We start from the raw sequence: 26814 nt of genomic DNA, 5'->3' as shown, positions 1-26814 counted from the left end.
TAATGCTTTAAATAGCTCTCCTTGACACATGGCAATGAAAATGGCTTACTGACAAGTTTCTCCTAGCCCTGTGGCTATGAAGTCTGTTCTCTAAAGAAAAATAGACGTGGAGACCATTTGGCTTAAAAGCCCTTAAGCAAGTGGATAAAATTAATCAGCTGTCTTTTAACTCTGATTCATTTTTCCTTTAATTCAATTTACAAAAATGTGCGGGCAGAGCCTGAGCCTCTGGGTATATTAACATTAATAAAACACAATTAAGCAAATGTTATTATGTTGCCAGCAACAAAAGGAATGCCCCTGAGTATACAACTTCCCCTTGCTGTAATAAGCATGCAGACACGAGAACTGTGCCTGCAACCCAGTGCTTAAGCAGTCTTAAAAAAAACCCACCAACAACGACAAAAAAACGACTTTGGTGAACACAAAGAAGCCAGCAAGAACAGTTTGAAGTTAACACACCAAGACCTATTTGCCAGAAGAGGAGAAATGAGAAGCACAGGTAGGAAAGTTTTGCTTTTTGTTTTCAAATTTAGAGGTTCCAGCTTGACTGGTTAATGTGAGTTGTAGATGATAATGCTTAGACCTGCGAGAATGATTGCATTTTCTCATTGCTTCCACAGTGTGCTACAGCCAAAACTCCACTCCCAGCAATAAGAAGAGAGGAATAAAAACCAGTAAGGTAAGAAATCAATCACCTTAATAATCAACGTGGAAACCAATGAAAAATAAACATTCTAGGGGATTTTTGTGTGTGTGTGTGAAAACAGATCACCTGAATCTACCAAAAATAGACATATTCATGTACTCCTTAGAACTGCAGTTTTGCAAGAACCCCTGATAAATTAGGATACATACAAGAAAGTCAGTTTCTCATGTAATAGTGCAGTCTTTGCAGCTGCAGAGTAGAAATGCATACACTTTGTAGGAGCTAGAAGGAACCCAATTTACCAAACCTTACAGTAAATCCCGTTATAATTACTCCAATAATGAGAGTTTGCATAATGATAACTGTTTTCAAAGTATTGAATTAACCATTGTCAGCTAATTGTTAAAATTATCAATAAAATGCAAAAATCTGGTCAATAGCATAAAAGTTGCTCCTTTGGCATTTGATTCTAAATCTGAAAGTGTTTATTTGAGAAGACTGAATTTCACAGGTTGTGTAATGCGGGGAATATTTTCCCTGTGTTTTGACCCCAGGTATTGAGGTTATCTGTTATTTATTCTTTTCTTGGACTCCTTTCCTCATTGTTTGCAGCTCTGCCAAGTTAGGATAAATGTTTATGCTAATACACTGTATGAATCTGAATCCTTTTATTGTTTCATCAGAAAAAAAAAAGAAAAAAAGTGATTCTGAGAATGGGCTGGGGAGGATTTGCCAGGATTCTATTCCTAAAGGCATTTAATTGTGATTCTTTTCCAATTTAGTCCTTTGGGGGAAAGAAAAAAAAATAATTGAAAGAGAGATGGTGTGTTTTCCTTCCCAATTAACATTTTGTGTGCCGTGTGGGTGCGACTCATCAGCCCAAACCTCAGACAGCATTCCAGCAGAGCACGTGGACACCTCCTGGATCTGAAGCAAGTGATGGTGAAGCAGCCACTCTGCCTCTCACCTGGCTCCTCTGGTGTCCAGGAAGAGCCCCGCAGAGCCGGCTGCTGCTGGCACAGCTCCTCAGGCCCACGGGACATTTTCACCAGAAGTGGCCATGTATGTCTCATGGGCTCGTGTTGGTGTACGTGTGGGCATGTGGCTTGTGCCATCTGTTGAGGGTGTAAACGTGGAAACAGTTTTCCTTATGGTTTTCAACGAGCCTTGGGGGAAACCTCGACAAAAACAATGGCTGTGTGCCTTCCTCTTGTCTCATCCAGGAGTCTTCAGGACCACCCCCCAATAAAAAAGCACATGAGCTCTAAGAGAAAAATGAAGCAAAAGCTGTTCTGCTACTCAGCGCAGAGAGAAATCTAATGCTGAGGAGGCCCAAGTGCTTAATGCACCTTCAACTTTATATTTTTTCTCAGTTTTCTTTAAAAAGGGCTGGCTGCAATGACTGATAAGCAATGTGATTAGCATTAGCAACAGAAGGGACATTAATCCATGCTAGGACAGAAAAAGGATGAATAAAATCATGAGGGCACAATGAAATCAGCCCTTTCGGGAGAAGTGGTGGCTGCAGACCTATTACTGCCTTGCACTGGGAGAATGCACTTGTTGAGTATGCAAGCCAACGGGGATTGCAGAGAGTTGAAGAAATAATACAAAGAGAAGAAGCGATTCAAGTAAAGAAATATGACCTAGGTAAGGAAAGATCGAGAAAAGTTAGTTATTTATTCAAAAGAAGACTGAAGGAATATGATAGCCATTTTTGAATGCAGCAAAAAAAGTGTGTTGTTCTATGTTGCTGCTGGGTTACTGCCTGGATTGGAACAAGGCAGGTTTTGGTCAGAGATTTCCCAGTGCTTTCCAGCTGTTGAGAGAGCCAGGTGACTGAGCAGAGTGCCAAGGGAGATGGTCCAATGTTTATTTTTGGAGGGCTGGGGACACAGGTTAGTAAAGCATTCAGGAGTGGTTTATAGAAAATTTCTCCTGACTTGGTGCTTAGGGCCGGACTCAATGACTTCTTGAGCCCACTCCAGCCCTGTTTGCTGAGATTCCTGCATTGTATAAACTCAAGTGTAGGTCTGACCTAGCTGGAATGTTTTTGCCATTAAGCAAAACAAAAGGCTTACAGATGTGAATGGCAAATTACGTACTGCAAATTAAGGCTTTAAGTGATTATGCGTGGCTTTTTCACATTGTATTTATACTTTATGAATGTTATTTTAGTTCATTGCATATAAATAACAAGTTGAGAATTGCTGTCCTTAATTGAAACCATCCCTACTTTTCTATGACAAGAGATTAACATTTTTAACAGACTCTTTGTGATCCACTGAGGCTTATTGTAGGATTTTTTTGCATTGTTGCTAGGCAGCTTCATGCATGCCAGCAGACAGACACTGCTGGGTATGTCATGCCTAATCAGAAAAAATCTCTGTGCTTTTGAGTATACAGCAGCTGAAGTTTTTAAAGCTTGCTGCTCTGGATAAAGACAATTTAATTGGTTCGAGGACTGATGAGACACAATCATAGCAGTTGAGCAGTGCTTTAAAATAATTTTTTGTTTACAGTCCCCTGGATTCACTGAGTGAATGAAGTGGTAAATATCTAAACATTATTGGTGAGAAAAGAGCACTGACCTGAGCTGTGCTGACATTGGTTTTGTCCTGGTGATTTCAAAGAATCGAGCATCACATTCAGATAGAAGATTTGCACAATTACTGTGTAACAGAGTATTTAGCAAGGAAGATTTTTTTTAAAGGGGTGTAAATAGTTTTACTTCTACAAAGCAGTTTACTGCAGTTTACAGTTAAAAAACAAAACGAAACAACAACAAAAAACTGTTAAAAGTTATTACCAGTTCTACAATTACTTTTTTTTTAGAAGATTAGCCAATGCACTGGTTATAAATGCCTTTGCGGAAGAGATTTCATAGATGCATGACTGCTGGCAAGCGATGCCAGGAGGTAGCTGTGCACATGACATAGCCTGAGCCCATTGGCTCTTGCCCAGGTAAAAAGCTGCCTGGCTCTCTAATTATAAAGCAAAAGATGGCTTTTATTCTGGTGACTTGCAGGGGTTATTGGTGCGGACAGTCAGTGAATACTAGGGAAGTCTTTGCTGGAGTTAAATGTGCCTAGCATCAGTTATGATTGCTTTGTCCTCTACTTACCCTGAAGAGAGAGCATCAGAAACTTGTCATTTTTTTGAAGGAGAACATAGGCCATAGGGTAAATCCTCATTAAACCTCTTAGGAAGTTATGATTTAAAAAATTAGCGAATGGCAGGCTGAAGTACAGGGATTATAGAAGCTGAGGATACCTGGTACAGATACAGAGATTTATCAGAGGGAATAGATTTAACCAGTGCTTGGTTTTCCTTTTTCTTCTGAGGGATTGCTTTTAATCTGGATCCAGTTCAGGGAAACGAACATCCTGAAAGAAGCTTTAAACTGCTTCCACAGCCAGAGGAGAATTAGATTTGTGGAAACTTTTGAACCATTTACAGACGCCTTTTGCATAAGGAAGGTGAGGCAGTCTTACGTGCAAGCTCTGAACGCAAGCTCTGAATGGAAGTAGACACCACTTTCTCTTCTTCTTCAAAAGCTCATTTTAGCAGTACAGTTTTCTTTCTCTACCCTTTCCTGCCTGAAGATACTATATTTCTGTTAGCTGTTCATGTAAAACACAGTTCTGATGGAGACAGCGGGGCTTATCACAGCATGAAGGCAATCAGTCTTTGTGCCTGGGGGTGGACGCCCGCAATGGCCACCTTTCTTTCCTTGACATGGGGGGGATTTTTTTTACTGTTGGGTCTGATCCTGATAGCTCAGAGAAGAAAGTTTCATTCAATCTCTTTCAAAACAGAAAATCTTGCATGAAACATGGATTTTGTTGGTTTCTCCAGAATCTCTGATGCCTTTTACAAACAGGATTTGTATGAACAAAGTCTGTAGTGAAGTGGTCCATGGTTTTCTGTGCTGCACAGTGCCTCATGAAACAGCCGTGGTGGGTGAAGGAAGGACAGATGGAGTAGAAAAGTATAGTGGGAAAGATCTGCACTGGTTCAAGGTTGTGGATGTGTCGGGTTGTCTGAGCATATACAGCTCCCGCTGCCATGAAGGATGTGCTTATCGTCACTATTTTTAACACCTGTGGAAACAAGCATTAGCATGATGGCATATTCCATTTTCTGTGTTCCTACAAACGCACCTCATCTACCTCCACCAACATAGACAACCTGCTCAGTGTTTATATTTTATATTCCTTTAAATTCTGCTTAAAATGTCCTCTGTTGTAGCTTTTTGGTATTCCTCCTCTCCTCATCAGATACTTCTTCTTCTTGTTCCAATGGAAAAAAGCAAAACAGCCCCATTTTGTGCTGGGATTATAGATGCTGAATGCCTGCAAAACTGCTTTCTCAGACATGTGGCTGAGACCTCAAAGCTGAAGAATGCATCCTTCATATTCAGTTGCTGAGGCACTGGGGATTTCTTATGTGGAAGGACTTTTTAAATAAATGTATAAATCCTTTTGGTATTCAAGTGCTGCAGGAAGAGCTCCCAAGTTCATTTCAGTGCAGTGCCTGAAGACCCGAACCTCCTGATGGTATTATTTCACCTCCTTTTAGCACATCGGGCTGGAAAGTTTTCGCACTGCAGTGCTCTCTGTTCTGCCACTGCAGTACTGTGTACTGTGCAGGCCACAACTAATCTCAAACAGTGCTTCTGGAAGAGAGCTGGGTAGAGCGAACCAGACAGAATATGATTTTGCTTAATTCTCCGTGATTCGACTGGGTCTAGAGCTGCAACCCTGCTACTGAAGCAGTGTTTGTTCTCCTTAAAATTTCAGTACGAGGCAAAAAGTAACGCGATTAGTTAGGACACAATTAAATTACAAGAGGAAACCTTTCCAAAATGAAAGACTGGAAATTCTCAATACATTTATTTAACTTTAAGGTCCATTATAACTTTCTCTCTGGCATGAAGGATAGGTTCAATTACTTCCTGATTTACGTAAAAAGCACTTAGATTTTCTTAAGCATCGTGAGGAAAAGGTTATTGTTTTATATATCTTAATTTCAGTAAATTTTTCATTTGAATTTCATTTTGATCAAAAGAAAGATTTTTCCAAGCTGGAGATCACCTTGCATTTTATAAGCCTGCCTCTATTCACCGGGATGCCTCAGGTTGCATTGCACGCCTACTAAGGTCAGCGCTTCTCCAGCTGTCACCGCATCTTGCAGCACTGACCTGTTTCTGGCAGCCATGGAAGTGCAGGGAATATTAAAATAACTCCAGATTTGTCGACCTTGTTTCCATGTGCAGTGGCCTATCCTTGGGCTTGGTCTTCAATGGCTTGTGAAACAACAGTGTGATAAATATATATCCGTCAGAAACCTGTATGTGGTCGATGCAAGTGCACTTTTAAAAACTGTTCCATAATCTTCCTTTGCAATGGCATGTTCGAGATCAAACATCAGAGCTCAATTTTCTATAATTACTCAGGTTTATGGAGCTGTCATCACCATGTCAAGAAAGCTGAGAAATTAGAGGATGGCTTTTATTTTTTTTAAAAGTATTCTAAAGAAAATGTTGCCTTTCATATATAAAATGAAACAGAATGTGGCCATTGTGGGACGGACTGGCAGTTCTTTTGATGGCTTGATTTACATTCAGTTAACTATTGTTAAAAATGAATATGCTCTGTCCAGATTTTGTGCGAGTTAAATACATTTCTCTGCCTTATTTCCATCTTTACAAATATGCATTTGGAGTATATTATTAACAACTATGAGCATTATAACTGGTGATACAGCAGTCTGCACATTTTGTACATTAAATCATCACTGTAAAACTTTTCTGGCTGTTGACCCTACTTAAATTGGGAACTAGTTTCTTCTTATATACTTACCTATACTCACACTAGTTGATAGCACCAGTAGGAGGGTGAATGATGGCAATAATAAAGAATTCTCCACTGAATTGATAGCTTTATTTATTTTCAAAAAGTGCTTTTGCCACATCATTAAAGACCTTGAAGAAGATCTTTATTTTCTCATGTTCTTCACATTTTTTTTTACATTTTGCGGGTGAGATTGTATAATTTAGGAGAATAGCTTGCTCCACATTGAAACAGTTCAGCTTGTTGAACTAGATCAAAAGAGAAAAAAAGAGAAAAAAAAAAAAAGAAGAAAAAAAAAAAAGAACTTTCCAAGCACTTAATTTGAATGTGATAAACCCTTGACTGATGGCACCGCTCAAGGTAATTATATTGCAGCCTTTTCCCTCTTTTCTTTTTAAATGGCCACTGTGGTGATAGTTACAGAACAGCTTGAGTGCCACATACGTGAAATGCACACCAGGAAGGACACCTTTGTGGAGTTCCTCAGCTGGGGTAGTCCACTGGTTGTGCCGAGGTGTGGAATTTGGTTCCAAGGGAGCTGGAAAGCATTCAGCTCCACAATGATGGTGTTGTGAGGGGGAAGAGAAAAAAGAAAAAGAAAAAGGAGAAAAAGAGAAAGGCACTCTTACACCAAGTTCCTCAATTAAATGGAAGCTTTTGGCTTACAGGAGTCTAACAGGATGGCCAGCACACATGGACAAATGACAGGGGTCTTTTCTGTTCTCCCTTCTCTCCCCACTTCTGGCCCTTTTGATCTTGTTAAGTGCTTCTGCCTACTTGTAGGGTGGAAGATGCAATGCAAGATGGTTTTGGAGATGCTGAGACTGCCTCTCTCCTTTAACCCTTACCCAAAGGCTGCAGGACCACCAGCTTCAGCATTCTTCATCCACTGTACATCTTGAGACCTTCTTATCTACTGATCCTCCCTGCAAAGCAGCTCTGCTTTGCCCACTGCCGGTGAGGGCACTGCTTGCTGCTGTGGAGCATGACGCCCCTTCCAGGCTTCATCCTCCCCACTGCCCACACAAATGGGATGGTGCTCATTGGGGCAGAATAAAAAACAGAAAGGGAGGTTGTGTCACAGGCTAGCAGCATGAGGCTGAAGGCACTGGTATGGTAGGAGTATCGGTGCTCACAGTTTTGGTAGTGCTGGGCATTGTGTCCACGCAGAGTCTCAGCTTTGCCATGTTTCTTCCTTATTCTCTGTCGGCAATTCCCACATCGAGGGATGTGAAGGAGGACAGGTACAGGTCAGGTCTTGTGGGCAGCCACAGCTGAGTGGTCAGAAGTACGAGTGCATAATACTGCAGAGAGCTAACTGTTCTGCCAGCAGTGAGGTCATTAGAGAAATCTCTCCAGTTGTTTATCTTACTGCTTGCTGTCCAGCTTTTCCTCCCTCCTTCTCACACTGCAGTCCATGAAGGTGCTTGTCTTTCAGACAGAGCTTTAAGATGCTGCCAAGACCAATTGATTTCAGGAAATGATGTGTAGTGGGAGAAGAAGAGGATGCAAAAACAGTTCTAGCACTGCAGAGGTGATGGTGTGTGTCTGCTGCTGCGAACTGCAGTGATGCTGACATGCTGCTTAAATACCCCAAGAGGACGTAAATATGATCCCCAGGCTCTGAGTTCACCAATATACTTCATACTAGCAAAGCTCCTTAAAAGAAAGTAATTAAAGTGAGGAAATGAGAGAGCCTAAAGTAACATGTCAGTACAAGAAGATGTATTAAGAAAGTGCTTTATTAAGGGAGTGCTTTTTATAATGTAAACAAAGTATTTTTCAAGTACAAATGTATGCTTGCAAATGTACCCACAGGAGCTAGTAACAGCAGCAGTGACTGTTCTCATTTCTTTACTTTGGTCAGAAGAGCGATTTACAAAGCCATTTGTGTGTACAGGGAATTACACACTTTGCACTTGTGTGGGACCACACAGTCATATTCCCACCAGGTATGTGTGTGCCTGTGTTTTTGTTCCCCGGGCATGGGGAACAGCCCCTGAGTATTGCCTGCCACCCGAGGCCCCTCGCCCCTGCTGCTGCGCTCCTCTGTGGCCTGCTGCAGGTCGACTGGGGGTGGCTTTCAGCCTTAACCTCGAGTCATAGCCGTAGATGTCAGGTGAGCTCGTTTTTCAGAAATGCTGTGGCTTGTGCCGTCACTTATAGCCACGAAATCTAGAGTGATCGTTGAACTGAAATCCAGCCGGTTGTGGGTGGGTTCCACAGCCCTGGAGGTTGAGATCGATCTTTTAAGGTTGATTCCCAGAATTACAGCCAGTTAATACAACAAAATCAAGACCTGAAACCCAACAGAAATAATGTTCCGTGCATTTCATCTGCCTCCACAATCTCTTTCAGGAGTCTGGTGGCATTTTATTCATTCATGTTTGTCCCCTACCTCCCAGTCCTTAGGAGAGAAAGAGCCTTGTAAATAATGGGAGCAGGAACAATTGCGTTATTTGCTGTTCATCTTGAAGCATCCCAAAACACTTTGCCAAACAATACACAGGAAATAGTTCAGTTACCCACTCAGCCTAATTGCTGTAGCCTACAGGAAGATTACTTGGCTCTTGCTACATTCACTCTCTTTCTCATGGTCCTTATTAGTGGATGCCATGACACAGAAACGGGTACTGAGGTCTCGAATGGTCCTTAGCCAGGACATTACATCCTGTTATCCTGGGCCGTGTCTGGTCTGAGTAAGGCAATGCTCCAGGCCTAAAGTTCCCTGTACAGTTTCCGTGGAATACCACACTCCTTCATCTGACCAGGATTTGTCATGCAGTGACAGCGATGTGGCAGTCTCTTGATGTTCATTGGCAGCATGAGCGTGGTGGGAGGAAGACATTTCTTATCTAACAAGGATAATGTAGTGTACCAATTTTTAAATATCTAGCAGATTACAGCATGCTAATTTAGAGAAAAACATGCATGATCCCTAGCTTCCTATAAGAAAAGGGTAATAGGAAATCTGCTAAGATGACAGGTACTTTTTCAACAAGTAAATAAACTGATTGAAATGGGTCAGTTACGCAAGGAAGGAATTAGACTTTGGAAGCACATATCTTCTAATTGTTGTGTAATGATATGGAGCAAGTGCATCTTTTCAGAACACACATGGGGCTAACACTTGCTCCAGGCGTGTATATTTTTATAAAAGAACACCCTCCGGGGATGTGATTCCTCCCTTCATGCTATTTTTTTTTTCCTAAAGGATGTTTGCATCTACCACCTTTCCAGCGACTTTTTTTTTTCCTTTCTTTTGATTGTTATTAATGTGCTAGTGACTGGATTAAACAAACCTGAGTGAAGCAAGCTGCTGCTTCTAGATATAGAAGCATGGCTAGAGGTATCTCTGATAGTTGTTTTATACACAGTTACTATGGAAACTGGCCGGTGAGTCTTAATTTGGCTTGATTGCTGTATGAAGTTTAGGATTTTAAGGAGGTTTGCCTGGGCTGGGCTTGGCTGGGAGCTGAGCCTGTGTCCAGGCTAGCAAGGGACACGCAGTGGCGGTGGCATGGTGCAGGAGGGGATCGAGGTCCAGTGCCCGAGCTGAAGAGCAGATGCCAGGTCAAGGTTGGAGACCCTAAGAAGGGTCCTCGAGGCTCCTTTCACACAACACTTCTGATCCCAGGCTACAGCTGCGGCACATCAGAGCTGCCCTTGAGCACAGGCAGCCAAACACCACTTCGGGGAGAGGACACGGCTGCTCGTGTTGCCTCTGTGAGAGCTGAGACCCACACATGGTGTCAGCAGACACACGTGCACCTGCGGGTGTGTAAAGCCTCGCGCTCTGCTCAGGAGACAGTTGGCCATCCTTTCCTTCCCCCTCTGGAGAAAAGAGCTGTCTATTGCTGCAGGAGAAGTGAAAAAGCAAACCAAAAGTCAAACCTGAGCTCTGGGGAGAACCACCAGTGCCCTGTCGGTAGGAATGGATCAGGGATGGATCTGGAAGTGGCTGGATTTCATAGGAGGGAAAGATCGGGACTGAGAGGGAGAAGGAAAGGAGGACAAACCATGGGCAGGGAAGTGGAAATTCACCGACTGTGTGGGAAGGAGGTAGCAGCTCCTTGGAGGATTTGCCTGAAGCCCCCAAACGATGGAGGTGGGGAGGGACAGTGATGGGGGGTAGGCCTAGGTGGGTCTGTTCCAGTCTGTCCCAATCTGTGGGGGGCATATATTTTTTTATTTCGGGAGGAAAACCTGAATGAGATCACTTTGGGCTGATCTGAACTACATCTCAATCAAAAATTAAAGTATTTGTTTCCATTTTAAATAACCTGTAATAATTTAGAAGTCATTTTTAAGCATAAAATGCCTTTGGGAACTAAGGCAGCTTAGCTTTGTAAAGAGTAAAATGAGACATTACACCTTAGAAAAGGTGAAGTGAAATGTTCTCTCATTTAACTTTTGGGGGTGGTTGATTCTTGTGTTTTAGTTTAGTTTAGTTTTTCTCTCCTACCCTTAACAGCTATATTTGTTGAAATCTTTCTATGTACTCTAGCTGTGACTGTAACACATCGATCTTTTGGGTGCCCAAATAGTGGAGTGTTACTGATTTCATGTCACAAAGGTATTTTTGTTTCTCATTAGTTGTTGACTACACAGGACAAAACAGCTGGAATTCCTAAAATCAGGCCAGATTTGGTCCTTGCTAATGACAGTACTGTGTAGTTACTCTGTATTTATGTTTCTTAAATGATTAAAAAGTTTGCTTTTAAAATTATTATTTGGTCTTTCTCTAACAGAGAAAAATCAGGTGCAGTTAATGCTATTAATGTAAAAATCCGTCAAGCAGTAGTGGGGAACTAGAGTGAGAAGTAGTTTCCAAGTCAAAGAAGAGAGTATTTGGCAGTAAGATAGTGCCATAAAACTTTGGCACTGTATACAAAAGCAGAAAAAATAAATAAAATACCCCCAAGGCTGGAAGAGAGGTGATGAAAGATTCTAGGAATTGCTAGGAAATATTTTTCATTAACAAATTCAGTAATCCATCCAAACTGAACTTGATCATTTATTAACAGGAAAGAATGTCTTTATAGCTGAGTGAAAACTCACTCCCGTGAGTTTCATGATCACAGGCTAATTACTTAATCTCTCTGTGTCCCACATATTCCCTTTGTGATCAAGAGATAATTCATTAAAACTTCATAACCTCTATGCTAGAGATAATTTTTACCTGCTTTGAAGAAATGCTCGAGAACTGGATTAACCATTTTGTAAACAGATTTGAGCTTACTGAGGGAGAGGTATTAAGATCAGCTCCACCAAACTCACTATTGACTTTGAGAGATCTTCTGGTGTCATTTTTTGTAAAGTTGGTCCTGAGGGATGTTGAAGCTGGGCCCTTGAAGTCATTAGTCCTAATTCCTGAACGGCTGTTAAATATCATTATATGCATCATTAAGTTGTTATCCGCTTCGCAGCTATAAATTCATTTTAGGAAATGCCCAAAGGTGTGAGATGGGATAACAGTGACCAGAAATTACATGAATTCATCATGGTAAATTTATCACATCTAAAAAAAATCAAATTTGGAATCGATATGAAATACCACTAAATATGCTGCAATGGGAAAAGCAGATGTGGTAGACATTTAGATACCTTCCAGATGTAAAAAGCATACTCCTCAGATCTACCCAAAAATATTCAGATAAAGGTGAGCCAGACATGGTCATGGAGATGGATGAGGGAGAGTGGAAGGTAAACATTCTTTAAGACTTCTGGAAGAGAAAAGAGCTGCATAAGGACCATAGTGAAAAAATTGAAAGAAAAAAGAAGAGCACAAGCATTAAGGAGTCAGATACTTTACCTGAAAGCTGCTTCAGAGTAAACAGAGTGGTACTGCTCTAGTAAGCCTCCTCATGGGCAGGTCTGTAAATGTGGGCTCTGAGTGGGTGCTTGTCTTTATCTGAGAGGGGGGAAAGGAGTCTGGGACACAACAAAGACTCTGTAAAATTAGGCAGAAAAAAATAAAATAATAAAAAAAAAAGCTGTCCTGGAAAATAATCAGGAAGCACTTCTTTACTGTAAGGGTGATGGAGCAAAGGTTGCCCAGAGAGGCTGTGGGGTCTCCTCCTTGGAGCCCTTCAGAAGCCGCCTGGACGTGGTGCTGGGCACCCTGCTCTGGGTGTCCCTGCTTGGGCACGGGTGGCACCGGGTGGCCTCCAGAGGTCCCTGCCAGTCTCAAACATTCAGTGATTCTGAAAAGAAAGCTCTGAAAATTTGTGCAATAGCATCCACCCCATGGCGACAATGGTGTTATAAACTACAGACTCAGGAGTAATATTGGATCTTCATAAAGGTGAAGAAGAACAATCTTGAAAAGCCATGTTGTTATGGTGGCTCTACTCAGTTGTAAGACAGGTATTGGGATAGGCAATGGGGAGAATAGGGAGAAACTTAGTGAGCAGCAATGGAGCCCAGACTAGTTTTGTCAGAGCAGACTCTGCTGGGGAAAAGCATTTGGTTTGAGGGTTGGGGTTTTTTGTCAGACTGCTGGAGACAGCTGAGGTTGTCACTGTGTTATCCAGGTTGCACAGTGCTTCTGTGGTGCCATCAGCTGCTGGTGGGCTCTGCAGGGGCACAGGCAGCAGCACCAGCAGTGCTGCAGCGACTGGATGGAGTTGCTGAAAGAAGAAGAGTCACTAACAGCCATGGATAGCACAGGCAACTGCCCGCATGCGTACACAGCACCTCTGGGTTGTGGGGATTTGACAGAGCCTCTGGAATTGGTCTCACTTCTTCAAATGCATCCCTAGGATAAACCCACTAGCCTCTATGGAGTTCTGTTAGAGCTGAGCTTGGCCAGGCATCTGATGAAATCTCTTTTGCAGAAGTAATTCAGGCTGGCTTTCATATGAGCAGTTTGCAGCTTCATGTTGATTGAAAATTGGCTGAGAAATTGTAAATAATGTGTAGTGATTAACAACAGTGAATCAAGCCTCAAGGAATGGCCAAAGGGACTGAAGTTTCATCTTCCACTGCATCTTTAATCATAATTAAAAACAAACATTTGAAGGATTATGCAGTCAAATTTTCACATGATAATCAGGATGTATTGCATTCCCCTACTTATGAAACAATAAGAAGACTAAAAGGTGGGCCAAAATTAAATAGGACTCATGTCTGAAAGCTAAATTGGCATCTGGGAAAAACAGTCTGAAATGCTTATTCTGGAAGAGGGAGGAAGCTTAGAAATGAATCATGCACCCAACACCTCCTCAGATGGACAACAGGAGTCTGCAGACTAAGGCTGACAACAATCCAACCGGATTTTGGACTACTAAACACACATATGTATGTGTGTGTATATATATATATTTCATATGGAAACAAGAAAACTTTCTCTGCAGGGCTGTGACAGGATTTGGTACAGGTGCAGGTGAATGGATTCTATCTCAGCTATCAGACCTTACTTGGAAGATGCTAGTTGGGTGAATTATTTCACTCACAGCACCTTTGGTTTGATAAAAGTTGGAAAAAATTAAGGCAAAGTTTTGCCAAAAGTCAGTGTAAGCTTCATGGAAAGCCAGTGCACCCCACCTACTCTACCTCTCGTGGTAGTCAGCTGTGTTTCCAGGCTCTGCTGAGAAACTAGAACAATCTGCATGCACTCGCCCCCAGATGCTCCGCCCTGGGCTCCCATTTTGTCTGCAGTCAGGTCCTCAAGTGGGTTACTGAGGCACCAGGACATGTAGCCTGCCTCAAGGCAAGAAATGTCACTTTTCCTGTGATCTGCAGCTGTGGGAGAGGGACCTTCCTGCGACTGGAGCCCTGCTGGGCATGGCCTCTGCTCTTGAAATGGTTTCCTGAGCTCCTGGGAGCTGGTGAGGTTCTCACAGGGCTTCCAGGACACAGGCTTGGGCTTCGAGGTTGAACACACTAGGGTGTTCTTTCAACATGCACGTTTCTGGGTGTATTGGGTTTACGTGGCAAGCTTTGGTAGCAGAGGGTTGTAGGGACTCCCCTGCGGCCTGTTGAGAGGCCCCTGGTGGAGCAGGCTGTCCCCCTGCAGCCCATGGGTCCCACACGGAGCAGATCTCCACGCTGCAGCCCGTGGAGGAGCCCCCGGTGGAGCAGGTGGATGTGGCCTGGAGGAGGCTGCGGCCCACGGAGAGCCCCCGCAGGAGCAGGCCCCGGGCCGGAGCTGCAGCCCGTGGAGAGGAGCCCACGCAGGAGCAGGGGTCTGGGGGGAGCTGCCGCCCGTGGGGGACCCGTGCTGGAGCAGTTTGCTCCTGGGGGATGGACCCCGTGGTACGGAGCCGTGTGGGAGCAGTTCTTGAAGAGCTGCTGCCTGTGGGCAGCCCCCGCAGGCTCAGTTCGGGAAGGACGGCATCCCGTGGGAGGGACCGCACCGGGAGCAGGGGCAGAGAGGGATGGTGAAGGAGTGGCGGAGACGAAGTATCAGGGACTGACCGCAGCACCCATTCCCCATTCACCTGCGCTGCTCAGAGGCAGGAGGTGGAAGAGGGTGGATGGGGAGAAGGTGCTTTTAGTTTGCTTTTAGTTTCGCTGTTCTAATCTGCTAGTGATAGGCAATAAATTATATTAATCTCCTTATGCTGAGTCTGTTTTTCCCATGACGATAATTGTTGAGTGATCTCCCTGTCCTTATCTCAAACCCTGAGCCCTTTCTATTGTATTTTCTCCCCTTTTTTCTTTGATGGGGAGTGAGAGCGCAGTTGTGAAGTTCGGCTGCCCAGCAGGGTAAAACCATCACACTGGGACAGCTCTTCAGGCTGTTCAAGCACTACTTGACTATGGGTAGCTGTTTGCTCTTCTGGCTAGCTCCCAGAGACCTTGTGAGGGATTTTTCAGAATTCCCAGTTTGAAGGAAATGTGGAAATTTTTAGCCCTGATTAAAAAGCATTGACATTTTATGAACTGGAAAAAAACCCTCACATCAGTGAGCTCCCACAGGAACCACCATTTGGCTTTGGACACCTCATCACGTGGGAGGCACAGACAAGCCAGTGGGGGATTTTTGCTGTGAGGGTGGTCAAGTGCTGGCACAGGCTGCCCTGGGAGGTGGAGTGTCCACCCATGAAGACACCCAGCTGGACACGGTCCTGGGCAACTGGCTCTGGCTGAGCCTCCTCTGGGGAGGAGGATGGCGTCAAGACCTCCAGAGGTGCCTGCCAGCAGCAGTGATTCTGAGAGTCAGCAGTGACAGCAAAAGGGTTGATTTCTGCAGAAAGACTAAAAGCTTCTCTTTGTCCATTGATTTTAGCTGCATGCTCGAGGATGGAAGTTAGTCCCAATTCCCTGTCTGTAGAGGAAGGGAGAGAGTGGATGTTTTCTCTCCTTCCAGCAGCTGAAGAAGCAATGTCCTTTGGCTGAGTGGCTTTCTCCAGCTGATGAGAAGACAGCCTGCACTGGAGCAAGAAAAAACACATGCTACAGGAATTGAAAACTCTTACTACAGAGTTGAGCTGCGAGGTGGGTGAGCCAGCTGTTCTTGCCGTATCTTCTGGCCATCCAGACTGTGTGACCCTAGCCACAGGGAAACCATGATGTCTGTGAGTGAATTTATCAGAGGAATGACTTGTAAAAAGTTAAAATTTGAATGGAAACTAAAGGGTAAAAATGGCAGAAATCCAAATGCTCGTTCCTAGCACTGGCTGCTGGGAGTGGGTGGAAGCTTGTCCTCTGGGCACATCAGCTCGTGATTTCAGTTCCTGCCTTTTCTCCAGACAGCTGGTATCAGGCTCATGGCTTGATGTGCTAGCACAGCACATGCCTCATGCCCTTATTTTCTGTCTCTCTTCTTCTTCCCTCCTCCTGAATGTGAAATCCATCTCTAGCTTCCCTTATCATTGCAATGAAAGGAAATCCACAGCCATGTGCAAGTACCATCTCTGCAGCAATATAAGGAAGGATGTGAGGTGCCAGGATTCATCCTGCCTCTGAGAAGAGGTTTCATTTACTGACTGCTGTTGGTAAAGGAGAGACGTTCAACACACGATGCGAGAGAAGACGTTTCCTCATTCAGAACATATACTGGGCACATAGGTGTCACCATTTGCATGCCCACCTTGCAGTGTGGTTTTCTTGGTTAGTGAGTTATTTCCAAATTTCATCCCTGCCCTCTCCTCTCCCATTCTCTTGCCCTCAGCTGCTGAATCCACCCCCAGCCACCACTGTCACCCTTAACTGTGCCCCTAACATCTCTCCTGGATCCACAGAGTGGAAAGACCAGACAATGAACTTGTTGAGAAGACAGACAGATTACAGGGAGGCTCAGGAGGCTGGAGAACGACTCAATGACTCTGACTACAGAAAACTGCCAAAGCAGATGCATCTGCTCTGGTGTGTTGTTGCTGCGCATGCACCCTGCCACGTGCCCCCATCCAAAGGACAAATGGGAGAATCAAATTTTCATCAATTAAAAGGAGAAACGGTTTTCAAACAATGCAATTATATACACTTTGCAAAATGAGCTTTAATGCTATGGTTCTGTGACCTTCAAAATGAATTAAACAAATTGCTTTTACACCCACCCGTGGAATGAGGCTTGATTAGTTACAACTCTCTTTCTTCTCTTTCACTAAATATTATGATTCTCAACAGCATGAAGAGAGCTTTTGTTTGATGAAGAGATAGCTAGCTGGGGAGAAGCATTTGCTAAATAGTGAGACTTAAGAAGACTCATTTTTCAAAGCCTGCGGTACTCATGCACTGGAATTGATGCTTTTCAGGTCTAATGAGTGCGCAAAGCTTTCTGCTGCTGGGAGGATGCTGAGATGTGCTGCTGACAGAGCGTGTGCATTTGTGGCCAATCTCCCTGCAGTGTCCTGGCTATACGTGAGGCACAGTGTGGTGGAAAATCATTGCACAGAGTACTGGCTGGAAATTGGAACACTGAAAGTGTGTTGTGCTCAAAACAGCTCTGGCAAGCAGGATTTCTGCATTGCTTATAAAGCCAGAATTCATTTTATGGTTGGCGTACGCACTAGAGTATCAGAATATCTATGAATCTATGAGTGTCATCAGGTAGAAAATAACTGGACATGGTCCTAAATTCTCTTACCTCCTTCTCTTACGTTTCTGGTTTATCCATTCCACTGAAAAGATGGCTAATGAGACTTGTTTTGTCAAAAAAAAAAAAAAAAAAGCCAGACTGTCCCTGATCTGAATTACAAATCTGGCAGTCCTGGCAATCTGTTGGTCCAGGTTGAGACTTTCTTCGTGGGAAGGAGAAGTACTGACTTTCTGCTCACTGAATTTCTCTCCTGCTGAGCTTCTTCACTCTGCAGCCTGCGTCCTTGAGGGGCAGGAGATGGTTGTGTTGTACCTACCTCTTACGAGAGGCTTACAGGAGGGACAGTCCTCAGGGATACAGGAGGATGCTATATTACCCCTTGATGCTATGGGTGAAGTTCCTTAGCTGTCATAAATTGCTTTCTTGCATCCTTTCTTCCCTCTTTTTTATCACTGCAGCTTCTGATATGTTACTATGGCATTGGTCCCAGGACCATGGGATGCCAGCAGGCATGTCTGTCCTGCCTGGCATGGCTGCGGAGAGGGCTGCAAGCCTGCATGTGCATTCATACATCTGCAATGGTTCATTGACTCCAGATGATCATATTATATTGATAACTCAAGAAGGAGATTTAAATATGTATCAGGACAACATGAGGTGATGCTTCATTCCCAGTGTCCTAGCTTGTTAAAATAAAAAACATTTGTTCCAGTTGGAGGTTTCTTACTAAATTCAAAGAAAAAGAAAAAGAAAAAAAATAATAAAAAGAAAAAAAATAATAAAAAGAAAAAAAATAATAAAAAGAAAAAAAACCACAACAACAACAACAAAAACTTTGGTTTCTCTGCAATGAAGGTCAAAGCCTCATTGAAATTACACCATATAGGGATATTTTTAACCAGCAGAAAATTTCCTGTTTTTAAAGGCAGCAATGCAAATTTGAAGTAAGACAATGTAAATTATAGAATGACTTCAACAAGCTATTTTGTGACCTCGTGCTCTTTAGAGCTATTGAAAGGAGTTAGCTGTGTTTCTGGTGGGTGGCTAAAACAGTGGAGCTGAAGGAAAATATGTTGTGGGGGTGAGGGAGCCTGGCTGTTGTGATACATAAGTGATGATTTAGGGTTACTGAGGATGTTTGTGTTGCCTTAGTGATGGCTTCCTGGGATTTTTTTGGTGGTGTTCACAAGAACTTGGATTGGGCCTTTGTGTGGGGCTGCCGGGCTGCAAATGCGAATGTGGGATATGGGCAAAGTCACCCATATTTCCGCTTGGCTGAGCGCTTCTGGTTGCTTCATCTGAATCCTGCTCAATTTAGCTCATAAAAACCTCTATTTATTGAAAAGTCTCCAGAACTAACTAACATGGTGTTTTTTTTTCAGATGGGATTTGGATGATGCAACACACAAAACTGAGAATGCTTGTGTTTATTTTGTCTTTAAGGACTCGTCCAGCCAGCATCTGCCACTGTTTCTGTCTGCATGAGCAGTGGTTGCCTGTTACATGGACTTGCTGGCTCCTTCAGGTAGGCAGATGCACGTTGATAATGGACAGATACTTCAACCAGAAGACAAGCTAGTGTCTCTGAGTTTGTTTTCCTTCATGAGTAGGATTTGTTAGCCTTTACTGATGCTGGAGAGCAAGGGAATCAGCAGGAATTTGCTTCCCTTCTTTGGGTTCAGCATACCTTTCCATTTGTGCTGATGGGCTGGTGGACCCCACAGAGAGATGGGCACCTGCTGGGGATGGGGGACACAGATGGGGTCTGGTGGCCTGGGGGCTGTGAGAGTGCTCTCCCCCACCTTGAGCCCCAAAACAGGCTGCCGGTGGTGTCTGCTGTTGTGTTCAAAGACAAAAACCACCCCTACCACCTTCTCCCATGGGTTTGGTGCCACAAGCACAGACCTGGTGGTGCAGCAGCAGGGTGGCAAGAAGGTCCCGGCTCCCTGGGAGAAGCAGGAGCAGCCTCGGTGCCTGCAGATTGCTGCAATGCAGCTCTCTTGGCTTGTAAAGCATGCAGCTCTTTGGCTTGTAAAGCATCCAGCTCTTTGGCTATTGTTAAGCAAGGAACATTTTTCAAAAAGACTTATGTTGTTTGTTTTAAGCTTTTAATTGACTACCGTTTATATGATTATATATGAATGAAGGAAGAAAAAAGTTTAAAAAATGCCCCAGGTTAACTCGCCATAGCATGGAAATACGTCTCAACTGTTTATAAGTGCTCCTTGTTTTGCATTCAGAGTCCGGATCTTTGACTTCCTTTTGGACTATTCTCCACTGGAAATGAGTGCTTGCTGCCAAAATAGTCCACCTTTTCCTGAAAGATTTGGTATTAATAGTTTTGACAGAACATCTTGTTCCTGTGCAATACAGGAGTCGGTCTAGCAGTTGGTCCTGAATAGGGGTACAGTGCAGTTGCATAGCTATTTTATTTTGAGATGAAATATCTGCTGCTTAAATAGAAAAAAGTTGGAGCTTATGTTGCTTGTAACGCAGACTGCATCTCCAGAACTGAGAGGAAGGCATCAATTTTAATGGTGCAGCAGATTGCACTGCTTGCTTTCTTTTAAAGAAAGAAGTGATTTTTATTAAAGCACACTACAAGACTTGCAGTATTTCTGAAATGCAGTGTTTCAAGCCTCCAGAGAGGTTTTTCCTCTCCCTCCTTTCCCTCTCCCTGCAGCTTCCATGCGCGTGGGCAGCTGCTGTGCCGGCACTGTGCCCCATGCACGTCCTGACCCAGCACCAAGCTGGCCACGGTTGCCACAGCGAGCCTCTGCACATGCCTTGGCTGAAACACCGTCAAGCTTAGATGCTCTTGACCTAGCACACATAATAGGAGTGATCCCAGACTTGGCTAAAAGCTGCATTGGAAAGGCTTGTGACATCTCTTAATTTATTCGTTCTTGGTTTTCATTGTTTGATTTCAGTTGCTGTTTTTCACTTGCAGTCACAGTGGCTGTGTGACAAGGGATGAATGATCTTTGATAAGGGTTATTTGTTTCTTGTGGTAGGCAAAAAAATGCAATTTGTATTCTTGTAAGACTTCTCCCAGGCGGAGCTCAGTAATTGTTGCTGTAGACTCAGTGAAGTGAGTGCCATGGCATTGTGTGCACTGGTACACCAAGCAGCTCCTACATGCTTTAAGGCAATTTTTCTTTTGCACTATATCTATGCTTCCTGGGTGGCTGCACACAATTGTTACCATATATTATTTTATTTTTGTAGCACCTAAACAATATTGTAATTTATTCTCCTTGGCAAAGTTTTCTCTGCTCGCACATAAGATATATATATATCAGAAATGCATCCTCCTTCCTGTTCTGTATTTCACAACACAGCACAGTATTAGGCATTTTTAGGGAGTCAAGAGAACAGGTAAAATCCTGGAACTTCCTTTTTTTTTTTTTTTCCCATAACAACTTAATTTCTCCTAAATTAACGGAGTGTTCCAAAAAAAATCAGTTCAGGTAGGCTTCAAACTGCCACTATTATGTGCTGTAGAAAACAGGCCAGCATTTTCAGGATCTGTAGAATTTCATAATTTTTGTAACTCTATTTTTCTCAATATTTATTCCCTGTCTCAGTGCCATCACCATGTTGGGTTGCATACTCTGTTGCACAAGTATAAATGAGTTCCCAAGTCAAACAGAAACTCATTTTGTACTTATTGACTGAGCAAAGTCAGGAAGAAGATACTTGGAAGATTTAAAGCTGAGACCATACAATTTGTTTTAATAACAACAAAGACATAATCCTCTTTTTCTATGTCAAAGTTTTATTTACAAAGAACCTTTTGTAAAGGAAACAGACTGATAATTACAGAAAATATCAAGTGCCATTTGAGACGGAAGGATAAGGGGATAGGGCAGGGAAGGAGTGCGGTCAGTTCTGCTGGTAGCTCACAAATTGCTTTGCTGATAGTGACCTTGTGTGTTAAGAGGATGACAACTCGGGATGAATGCACACAAAGTGGAGACAGGGACAAAGGGAAAACCAAGAGGATGCAGGCTCTGGCTCTGGTGTTAGCAGTTATTACATCTGCAGGAGAGTTGTGGAAATGACAGTCTCAGCACCCATGCCCACGGTCCCATGATTCTCCACCAACTGCTCACCCTGGCTCATGGCTATCTCAAGGTTTTCCTGCTGATTTGCAGAAATGTAGGATGACTGCATGAAGGACAGATTTGTCTTTTCACAATAGGTCAATAGAAGTATATTTCTCTGAGACTGTACTGTAAATCAAAAGATGGAAAGCAGGGGGAAATCTGCTGCCAGGAGTTCATAGAATCATGGAATCATGGAATCATAGAATATCCTGAGTTGGAAGGGGCCCACAAGGATCATCGAGTCCAACTCTTGCCTCCTCACATGACCACCTAAAAATTAAACCACATTTCAGAGAGCGTTGTCCAAACACTTCTTGAAATCCAGCAGGCTTGGTGCCATGACTGCTTACCTGGGTAGCCTGTCCCAGTGCCCGACCACCCTCTTGGTGAAGAACCTTTCCCTAACCCCCAGCCTGACCCTCCCCTGTCCCAGCTCCATGCCGTTCCCTCAGGTCCTGTCGCTGTCCCCAGAGAGCAGAGCTCAGCGCCTGCCCCTCCGCTCCCCTCGTGAGGGAGCTGCAGGCCGCCATGAGGCCTCCCCTCAGCCTGCTCTGCGCTGGGCTGAATGAACCAAGGGACTTCAGCTGCTCCTTGTGTGTCTTCCCCTCTAGACCCTTCACCATCTCCAGGCCTCCTTTGGACACTCTCTAACAGTTTTATATCTTTCTTATACTGTGGTGCCCAAAACACAGAGCAGAGCGGGACAATCCCTTCCCTCGCCCAGCTGGCAGTGCTGGGCCTGAGGCACCCCAGGGCAGGGTTGGCCCTTTGGGGCTGCCAGGGCACGCTGCTGCCTCATGTGCAACTTGCTGTGACCAGAACCCCCAGATCCCTTTCTTTGGGGCTGTTCTCCAGCCTCTTATCCCCCAGTCTGTACATATAACCAGGGTTGCCCTGACCCAGGTGTGGAATCTGGCACTTGCTGTTGTTAAATTTCATGTGGTTGGTGACTGCCGAGCCTCTAACTTGTCCAGATCTCTGTGCAAGGCCTCTGTATCCCCAAGGGAACCAACAGCTCCTCCTAATTCAGTATCATCTGCAGTGTTACTTGTTATGTATTCAAGTCCTGTGTTCAGATCATTTATAAAAACACTGAAGAGAACTGACCCCAACATGGAGCCCTGCAGAACCCCACTAGTGACTGATTGCCAGGCTGATGTAACCCCATTTACTATAACCTTTTGAGCCTGATCCATCAGCCAAAAGTTCACCCATCGTATTGTGTACTTGTCTTGCTGTATGCTGAACATTTTGTCCAGAAGGATACTGTGAGAAACGGCATTTAAAGCTTTGCTGAAATCTAGATGGGTAACCTTGTCAAAAAAGGAAATTAAGTTCATTAAACAGGTCTTTCCCCTTGTGAACTTGTGTTGGCTATGATCAATGACTGCATTGTATTTCAAATTTTTTCTCATTAACTTCCAGAATAATCTTCTCCATAACTTTACCAGGCACTGAAGTGAGACTGACAGGCCTGTAATTGCCAGGGTCTTCTTTCGTGCCCTTCTTGAAAACTGGAACGTTTTGCCAGCTTCCAGTCAGATGGGACCTTTCCAGATTCCCAAGGCAGTTGAAAAATAATTGAGAGAGGTCTCCTGATACCATCAGCCAGCTCCCTCGGTACCCTGGGATGAATCCCATCATGATGGTGAGAAGAGAATTTCTTGCATTGGGTGCTTTAAAAGCATGCAACAGTGTCTGGTCACCCCCTCAGGGTGCATTCAAGACCTGTGGATGAATAGAACTGCAAGCCTGAATTTTCACCTTTTCTTAATCATGTCTGAAGAAGTAGCATCTGTTTTTTATAGTTAGCAACACCTACCAGAGGAGAATGGCATTTTGTGGTTTGTAGCTTTTTATAAACTAGAACTATGTTTGCAGCCCTCTGTACATTTCTCTCATCTTTTCTCTCTCTGAAAATAGCTTTCGAGCAGCACAGAGGCAGTATGGCCAAATGGTTCATACAACAAAGCAGAGCATCCCACTTCTAGGGATAAGAGCCCATCTCACATTGATTTCACTGGAAGCCAGGCTGAGCCCACAGAAAAGAAAAGCAGCAGGATAAAGTAGATTGATTTTACAAAACAGCACTTCTTCTCAGTCTGAAAAGGGCTTCACTAAGCACAGTGAACACATCTCCAGTCGGGATGTGGAGCTGCTCCTTGCCCTGCTGGACAGGAGCGATGCACACCCAGGAGCGATGCACACTCGGCGAGGTGCGCAGGCACCAGGGCAGGCCCACCTGGGCTGGGCTCCTCTCCTCACCCAGGGCTCCCCACGCTCCTGCTGGGCTGCAGGCGATGTAGGGCAAGTCTGAAAAGAACAAGGATCTCACTTCTCTGTTTGCAGTAGTTTCCAGAAGCATCAAAGTAGCCTGTGGTAGAATTCCCTCCAGCATCCTCACAACACCCCCTCTTCAGCTGAGCTGTTTTCCACAAAGCCAGATCCAAGTAATTCTCTTCTCAAAGCAGGACTTTCCCTCGCTAGCTCCTTTTTACTTTCTATAAACAGAGATGAAGAGAGCTAACAAAACTCTCCGGAGTATTTATTAATTAACTAGTTTGCTAACAGGCAGAAGGATGATCATTTTGTTATAAGAAGTGAATGTTTCAGCATAAACGTTATCTGAAACTCTTCGCTGTCTGCATCCCCTGGCATATAAGGAGCACTGCAACATGGCTACTAGGTGATACTTTTAATGCAGTATTCAAGACAATATGTTTATTTAGGTTAGATGGAAAATCTAATAATAACCTCTGTTGTTATAATAAAACATAAACGCCACGTATTTCTGTCCTCCATATGGAGGGGATACACTTTGACATATGTGCAGTGCTGCTCAGGTGGGTGGGACTCTGAGGCCATTGGCATTGCTTAGTGATAGAACCAAGGTTTTTGTTTAATCCTGAATTGTCTGCAGAGGAAATGGCTTTATGGGAAAACAAAACAAAACAAAACAACCCCCCCCCACACACACACACAAAAAATGAGCAACCAAGCAATTCTTTCAGATTTGTATCTTCTGTGTGAAGTTTAAAACCTCCAGCTGTTTTTCTAGAGCTAGGAGACAGAGAAAACAAACAAGAAAATGTTGAAATTTCTCTTGTGTTGGAAACATGAGGTGGTGATGTGCCTGAAGCACCAGGGATCCTTGTTCCTGGGCACTGAGCTGTGTGAGGGTCTGAAGGATGCTGAGTGAAAGATCCTGTTTTGGATGCTGTACCAAATTTCTTGTACTCAGAGCAGCAATATCTCACCTGCCTTGTTACTTTAAAATGAGTTGGTTTAAGGGTGCGTCTTACACCTTCCTCTCCAGGGCTGTGTCTCATCAGAGGCATCAGGAGACACCAAGTGGGAGCTGAGCTGCTGCTGGTGTGTCATGGAGGAGCTCAGTGGCAGAGGGGACATACTGATGCCTGTCTCACCAGCCACATGTGGATGGAATCCCATTGTGGTTAATGTGTTTTTGTTTTTATTTTCAGAATGGCCTTGGACTGCAATTACAATCAGGCAGATTGAGTAGTGCAGAAGTAAAAGAAATAGCATGAAGTATAATAGCAAAAAGAGCAGTTAAGTGTGCCGTTAGAGTTACCAGTCCCTGTGACTTCTGAGGGCTCCTCAGAAGGAAGCGGCAGGAAGACAAAGACTTGGATGTTCTGGTTGACCCCAAAATGACATGAGCAACTAGAAATCAAGTGAACCTCTCTGAGATCTTCAGTAGGAATATCAGTGCAGGTGCGCCAAGCCCTTTGAAAGTGGATCTGGGGTACCAGGGGCTGCTTTGATCCTGTAGTCAAACAAGACCTGAAAGAGGGTGGAGGGAGCTGGCAGGATGCTCAGTGGCACCAAGGCTGGGAGGAGATGGCAGCACTGTCTGTAGGCAAGGCGGTCAGCAACAGCTATTGGAAAAGGAGAAAGCTGGCCCAAGGGCACCGTATATAAGTGCCGTAAATAAAGTATCTCACAGCTTTCAGGGAAGATAGTAATTATCAGAGCAGCCAGCCCAAGTTGTTCTCAGATGCAACAAGGGTTTTTGCAAGGATCCTGTAGCTATCTGAACTGCAATACAGGCATGTAGACTCGCTGACTTGGTGCCTTTCAGTCACACAGTTTGTTTCTAAGTTTCAAGTAATACATAGAGTAATACAAGTAATACATGCTAACTATGAGTGTACGTAAAACTGTGTATGGGTTTATGCATGTCTGTACAGGCAGGAGGAGAAATGAAGGTTGCCACAACCAGAAGTGTTTACATGTCTATAATTAACATCACAATTTTAAGCCGTATCTGCTTCATTGAGCATCTTTGTTTTAGCAGTAATAAATTCTCATTTGTTGTAACACCCTGCAACCAAGAACAAGGGAAGGCGACCACATCCTGCATGACTTCAGTAGTGTGCACTGGCAAGTGCTGCTGAGCCCAGCGGTTTTATATCTGTTGCACTCTGAGAGCTTTAGATGCTGTAATCAGTCATTACTCTAGTGGGTCGCTCTCATTTCCTTGTCCGATCCTTTTTTTTTTATTGATTTATTTTTATTTTATTTGTACATTTGCTCCTGTGCCAGGAGTGGGTGCTCTTTCTGAAGTGTAAGAACATCGTGTAGCCACGGTGAAAGAAATGCTGGTGAGGAAAAAGGACTCCCCTGGTTCCAAGTTGAGCTTTTTCTCACAGCTGTTTTATGAACAGTCGTTGTGTTTCTGTAGCAGGTGCTGGGAACCCAAAACTTGGCAGAGAACACTTTTCTAGTTCATCTCCTTTTTCGCTGACTGGTGAAAAATGCGGTGTGTTGGATGCTTGTCGTATGTTGTTTAATACAGAGCTCAAAACCGTCCTTCTTGACTATGAGCTGAACCCACCTCCCCGGTTTCTGTCTTACCAAGGGTCCTTGCTCAGGTGTGTGCTGTTGGAAGCCTTGCAAGGAATCGCGGCTCCTCTCGTATAGCATATCCATGGCAGAAAGAAAGTGTTTTGTTTCCAAAGGTGTCCCCTGCTTGCTTCGGAGCAGTAACTGCTGCGGGAAAGCAATTGCATTCTTGTCTGCTGTTGTAGAAAGCACGGAGCAGGGCGAAGCTTCAGGCTTAGCCCCACTGACCGTAGAAAGCAAATGCTAAGTCAGCAAAATGTTTAGCAATATCTTTCATCTGTGTGAGCCTGTCTGCTAACTAATGAGCTGTGTGCAAAACCCTGCTAAAGGGATTTGAGGATTAAAAAG

The 26814-nt window shown here is 43.9% G+C and overlaps 1 long non-coding RNA gene across 1 annotated transcript in view; it reads left to right on the top strand.

Annotated features, from left to right (window-relative positions):
- Positions 1 to 360: 360 nt before the first annotated feature.
- Positions 361 to 26814, top strand: part of LOC121065686 — an 86686-nt gene continuing 60232 nt past the window's right edge. Inside the window, exons 1-3 of the long non-coding RNA XR_005817253.1 lie at positions 361 to 502; positions 624 to 682; positions 18935 to 19016. This is a non-coding gene — a long non-coding RNA (uncharacterized LOC121065686). The remainder of the gene's footprint in view (positions 503 to 623; positions 683 to 18934; positions 19017 to 26814) is intronic.

Source organism: Cygnus olor, chromosome 2 (genome assembly GCF_009769625.2).
Source record: "Cygnus olor isolate bCygOlo1 chromosome 2, bCygOlo1.pri.v2, whole genome shotgun sequence".
In the NCBI taxonomy this organism is placed as follows: domain Eukaryota; kingdom Metazoa; phylum Chordata; class Aves; order Anseriformes; family Anatidae; genus Cygnus; species Cygnus olor.
This window is presented reverse-complemented; position numbering and strand designations above follow the sequence as displayed.